Source organism: Triticum dicoccoides, chromosome 5A (assembly GCF_002162155.2).
Source record: "Triticum dicoccoides isolate Atlit2015 ecotype Zavitan chromosome 5A, WEW_v2.0, whole genome shotgun sequence".
NCBI classification, from domain to species: domain Eukaryota; kingdom Viridiplantae; phylum Streptophyta; class Magnoliopsida; order Poales; family Poaceae; genus Triticum; species Triticum dicoccoides.
In genome coordinates this window covers 589,662,285-589,668,853 of record NC_041388.1, presented here as the reverse complement: position 1 = coordinate 589,668,853, position 6,569 = coordinate 589,662,285, and the positions used below count along the sequence as shown (strand labels likewise).

Below are 6,569 nucleotides of genomic sequence, written 5' to 3'. Positions count from 1 at the left end.
TGAACAGTGACCTACGCAGCCCATTGCCATTTTTAAATAGTTTACTTACTTCGGCTTTTACTGTTCACATAGCCTTTAACCCCATTCTCCATTACAGCGCGGGGCACAGATCGCCAAGTCAGGACAGTGTGAATGAACGGCGAGATAGCCGGGTGTCCCGACCCCCGGGACCTAAAAGTCCTGTCTCAAACAAACAAAATATACTATTACATCGCATGCATATAGGCATATACAGTAGCTAGCTAGATTGTGCCGAAGCATCACCTCGTCGCAAGAAGCAGGCATCAACTCAGGCGGACGGCACCGAGGCGCGGTGGTGCCCGGACGCTGACGCCGCCGTCGCCGGTGGTGTCCGCCGCGACGAGGACGATGAGGTGGCCCGGTGCTCTCGCACGCGGCGCGCCTAAGCATCTGGCACATGCCCTTGGCCACGCGCTCCGCGGGGCCGCCGCGCCTGAACATGCGGCAGAAGGCCATGTGCGCCCGCACGGCCTCCTCCACGCCTATGGCCGCGGCGCGCTTGCTGCGGCTGGCCTCGTACTTGACGGACTCGGAGCAAAGCCCGCACAGCCACCGGCCCCCGAAGTAGGCCCTCACGCCGCCGATGTACTCGCCGGTGCACTTCTCCTCCAGGCCGCAGCAATCGCAGCTCACCACCACCGCCTCCATGTCTAACTTTAGAAAGTTGGATTATTACCTAGAAAACGACGGCGGGCTCTTCTTCTTGGACTGGTTAATCTGAAAGAAGAAGAAGAAGAAGAATCAGGTTCTATTGTGCTTTTCGTGCTGTGCTTTGTGTGGTGTGTGCAGACAGCAGCAGGTTCGTTTATATATCGTTTGGGAGGCCCAGGGCACCTCCGCTCTCGCGCGCTGTCATGGCGACCGCGACCCGAGCGAAGAACAGTTTGTTTTGTTGCTTGGACTCACGTACCCCGCCTCACCGGCCGGCCAGGTGACACATCCACCAGGTGCATGCCGTGTTGCCTGATATTTTTGCCACGTTTACACTATGCTAGCTGCTCCTGTTCTCATCAGGTTCTACGTACCCTAGTGAACTACTTGTTCCTCGCCTGGTTTAATTTGCCCTGGCGGGAAGGGAACAGAAGAAGAACATTTCGTCCAGCTCTTTGTGTCGTCCAATTTAATTTGTCTCGGGACTATGATCAAATCTCCGCGCGCTTTAGTCTTCTAATAGACAATCTTTGATTGCTATTTCATGACTTCGATGATACATATAATTGATCATGTGTGGATTGACCTTGATCACTTCCAAGTCGGAGCTAGGTGTGCGGAGGAATTCATCTCATCTCTGCCCTAGATCACAGGCAAAGATCGCCACCAGCTGGTTCCCTACGTACACCTTAATATTCCACTATGCCGGCCGTTCTTTTCCTTGCTTCTGCCAATGTGCAAGTGAAAGCTAACTAAGTAACTAATGGCACATATGGATAAACACGTTTTGCTGTTACTTATAGTCAACAAAATATTGTTGGGCTTCATCAGCCGATTATTTTGTGTATGCACTCTCCGATGATATATTTTTTTCCCGCCCGATCGTGGTGGAGATGAGGAGAAGCTTGGCCGAGACCAAGGTTGTCAGAATCACCACTTTTTTGTGATTATACAAATTTATCCATACTTTTGTTGGGCCGATTCTACAATTCTAGCTGATAGAATCTAGGATCTAAGACTCTGTTAGTTAGGATCCTACAATTTGCAATCCTACCAGAGGGGTTTGGATCCAATTCAGATTCTGATAGCCTCGGCCAAGACTGAGGGTTTATGGTTGAGGCACCAGAGATAACTATCTACCTCTGACTTTGAGGATGTCTACACGGTAGGAGCCGGCCGGGGTGTTGCACTAACCAACATAGATTATAGATTAACAAAGAGGAGGCCCCCGCCGGTGAAGCAAAGGACATAGATCCATTATGAAGTATGTTTATGTTGTATTTTTTATATATTCAAAATGTACTTTTTTCACTAAATTTGGTCAATAAATAGAAACTAACTTAGGGCCAAGCTTATAGGTCATATATGTTGGAACTATGATATCACTTTTGTGCTATTACTTAGTCAGTCAGCGATTATTTTTTCATTGTACTCTTTTTTGCTCTGGCAGTCGTTAAGAAAAGCCCTTGCTTTCTAGTTTTTTTTTCTTATTAGAGCGGTTATTTTTCCACTACACTCTTTTTTGCTCTAGCAGTCGTTCAGAAAAGCCATTGCTTTCTAGACTCTGAAGACAACGAACACCGGCCACATCCATATGGATCCACCTTTCGATAACTAAACCGACCAGATTCTGGAAGACCTGTCAGAGACACAGCTCCGCATGCCCTCCGCCATTGATAAACACACCAACAGAACAGGAAAAGAGCAGGGAGAACATTGTTCCTATACGGGGACAGCACCACCGCCTTGTTGGAAATATGCCCTAGAGGCAATAATAAATTAGTTATTATTATATTTCCTTATTCATGGTAATCGTTTATTATCCATGCTAGAATTGTATTGATAGGAAACTCAGATACATGTGTGGATACATGGACAACACCATGTCCCTAGTAAGCCTCTAGTTGACTAGCTCGTTGATCAATAGATGGTTACGGTTTCCTGACCATGGACATTGGATGTCATTGATAACGGGATCACATCATTAGGAGAATGATGTGATGGACAAAGACCCAATCCTAAGCCTAGCACAAGATCATGTAGTTCGTATGCTAAAGCTTTTCTAATGTCAAGTATCATTTCCTTAGACCATGAGATTGTGCAACTCCCGGATACCGTAGGAGTGCTTTGGGTGTGCCAAACGTCACAACGTAACTGGGTGGCTATAAAGGTACACTACAGGTATCTCCGAAAGTGTCTGTTGGGTTGGCACGAATCAAGACTGGGATTTGTCACTCTGTGTGACGGAGAGGTATCTCTGGGCCCACTCGGTAGGACATCATCATAATGTGCACAATGTGATCAAGGAGTTGATCACGGGATGATATGTTACGGAACGAGTAAAGAGACTTGCCGGTAACGAGATTGAACAAGGTATCGGGATACCGACGATCGAATCTCGGGCAAGTATCGTACCGCTAGACAAAGGGAATTGTATACGGGATTGATTAAGTCCTTGACATCGTGGTTCATCCGATGAGATCATCGTGGAACATGTGGGAGCCAACATGAGTATCCAGATCCCGCTGTTGGTTATTGACCGGAGAGTCATCTCGGTCATGTCTGCATGTCTCCCGAACCCGTAGGGTCTACACACTTAAGGTTCGGTGACGCTAGGGTTATAGAGATATTAGTATGCGGTAACCCGAAAGTTGTTCGGAGTCCCGGATGAGATCCCGGACGTCACGAGGAGTTCCGGAATGGTCCGGAGGTAAAGAATTATATATAGGAAGTGTTATTTCGGCCATCGGGACAAGTTTCGGGGTCACCGGTATTGTACCGGGACCACCGGAAGGGTCCCGGGGGTCCACCGGGTGGGGCCACCTGCCCCCGGGGGCCACATGGGCTGTAGGGGGTGCGCCTTGGCCTACATGGGTCAAGGGCACCAGCCCCTAGAGGCCCATGCGCCAAAGGGACAAGAGGAGGGGAGAGTCCTAAAGGGGGAAGGCACCTCCGAGGTGCCTTGGGGAGGATGGACTCCTCCCCCCCTTGGCCGCACCCTTCCTTGGAGGAAGGGGCAAGGCTGCGCCCTCCCCCTCTCCCTTGGCCCTATATATAGTGGGGGGAAGGAAGGTCAACCATACCTGAGCCCTGGCGCCTCCCTCTCCCTCCCATGACACATCTCCCTCCTCCCGCAGCGCTTGGCGAAGCCCTGTTAGAATCTCGCTACTTCCACCACCACGCCGTCGTGCTGCTGGATCTCCATCAACCTCTCCTCCCCCTTGCTGGATCAAGAAGGAGGAGACGTCGCTGCTCCGTACGTGTGTTGAATGTGGAGGTGCCGTCCGTTCGGCGCTAGGATCATCGGTGATTTGGATCACGACGAGTACGACTCCATCAACCCCGTTCTCTTGAATGCTTCCGCGCGCGATCTACAAGGGTATGTAGATCCACTCCTCCCTCGTTGCTAGATGACTCCATAGATAGATCTTGGTGACACGTAGGAAAATTTTGAATTTATGCTACGTTACCCAACAGTGGCATCATGAGCTAGGTCTATGCGTAGTTTCTATGCACGAGTAGAACACAAAGTAGTTGTGGGCGTTGATTTTGTTCAATATGCTTACCGTTACTAGTCCAATCTTGATTCGGTGGCATTGTGGGATGAAGCGGCCCGAACCGACCTTACACGTACTCTTACGTGAGACTGATTCCACCGACTGACATGCACTAGTTGCATAAGGTGGCTAGCGGGTGTCTGTCTCTCCCACTTTAGTCGGATCGGATTCGATGAAAAGGGTCCTTATGAAGGGTAAATAGCAATTGGCATATCACGTTGTGGTCTTTGCGTAGGTAAGAAACGTCCTTGCTAGAAACTCATAGCAGCCACGTAAAACATGCAAACAACAATTAGAGGACGTCTAACTTGTTTTTGCAGGGTATGCTATGTGATGTGATATGGCCAAAGGATGTGATGAATGATATATGTGATGTATGAGATGATCATGTTCTTGTAATAGGAATCACGACTTGCATGTCGATGAGTATGACAACCGGCAGGAGCCATAGAAGTTGTCTTAATTTATTTATGACCTGCGTGTCAACATAAACGTCATGTAATTACTTTACTTTATTGCTAACCGTTAGCTGTAGTAGTAGAAGTAATAGTTGGCGAGCAACTTCATGGAGACACGATGATGGAGATCATGATGATGGAGATCATGGTGTCATGTCGGTGACAAGATGATCATGGAGCCCCAAGATGGAGATCAAAGGAGCTATATGATATTGGCCATATCATGTCACTGTTATTTGATTGCATGTGATGTTTATCATGTTTTTGCATCTTGTTTACTTAGAACGACGGTAGTAAATAAGATGATCCCTCATAATAATTTCAAGAAAGTGTTCCCCCTAACTGTGCACCGTTGCGATAGTTCGTTGTTTCGAAGCACCACGTGATGATCGGGTGTGATAGATTCTAACGTTCACATACAACGGGTGTAAGACAGATTTACACACGCGAAACACTTAGGTTGACTTGACGAGCCTAGCATGTACAGACATGGCCTCGGAACACAAGAGACCGAAAGGTCGAGCATGAGTCGTATAGTAGATACGATCAACATGAAGATTTTCACCGATGTTGACTAGTCCGTCTCACGTGATGATCGGACACGGCCTAGTTGACTCGGATCATGTAATCACTTAGATGACTTGAGGGATGTCTATCTGAGTGGGAGTTCATAAGATGAACTTTATTATCCTGAACATAGTCAAAAGGTCTTCGCAAATTATGTCGTAGCTCGCGCTTCAGTTCTACTGTTTAGATATGTTCCTAGAGAAAAATTAGTTGAAAGTTGATAGTAGCAATTATGCGGACTAGGTCCGTAAACTAAGGATTGTCCTCATTGCTTCATAGAAGGCTTATGTCCTTAATGCACCGCTCAGTGTGCTGAACCTCGAACGTCGTCTGTGGATGTTGCGAACATCTGACATACACATTTTGATAACTACGTGATAGTTCAGTTAAACGGTTTAGAGTTGAGGCACCGAAGACGTTTTGAAACATCGCGAAACATATGAGATGTTTCGAGGGCTGAAATTGGGATTTCAGACTCGTGCCCACGTCAAGAGGTATGAGACCTCCGACGATTTTCTTAGCCTGCAAACTAAGGAGAAAAGCTCAATTGTTGAGCTTGTGCTCAGATTGTCTGAGTACAACAATCATTTGAATCAAGTGGGAGTTGATCTTCCAAATGAGATAGTGATGTTTCTCCGAAGTCATTATCACCAAGCTGCTAGAGCTTCATGATGAACTATAATGTATCGGGGACATATATGATGATCCTTGAGATATTCGCGATGTTTGACACCACAAAAGTAGAAATCAAAAAGGAGCATCAATTGTTGATGGTTTGTGAAACCACTAGTTTCAAGGAGGGCAAGGGCAAAAGGGATGCTTCATGAAACGTCAAATCAGCTGCTGCTCTAGTGAAGAAACCCAAGGTTGAACCCAAACCCGAGACTAAGTGCTTCTGTAATAAGGGGAACAACCACTGGAGCAGAATTACCCTAGATACTTAGTAGATGAGAAGGCTGGCAAGGTCGATAGAAGTATATTGGATATACGTTGTGTTGATGTGTACTTTACTAGTACTCCTAGTAGCACCAGGGTATTAGATACCGGTTCGGTTGCTAAGTGTTAGTAACTCGAAATAAAAGCTATGGAATAAACGGAGACTAGCTAAAGGTGAGCTGACGATATGTGTTGGAAGTGTTTCCAATGTTGATATGATCAAGCATCGCACGCTCCTTCTACCATCGAAATTGGTGTTTGTGTTGAGCATAGACATGATTGGATTATGTCTATCGCAATACGGTTATTCATTTAAGGAGAATAATGGTTACTCTGTTTATTTGAATAATACCTTCAATGGTCTTACACCTGAAATGAA

General features: G+C 46.9%; 1 pseudogene; it reads right to left on the bottom strand.

The window, feature by feature from the left end:
- Window positions 1-289: 289 nt before the first annotated feature.
- On the bottom strand, window positions 290-669 carry LOC119300080 (annotated as a pseudogene).
- Window positions 670-6,569: the final 5,900 nt, after the last annotated feature.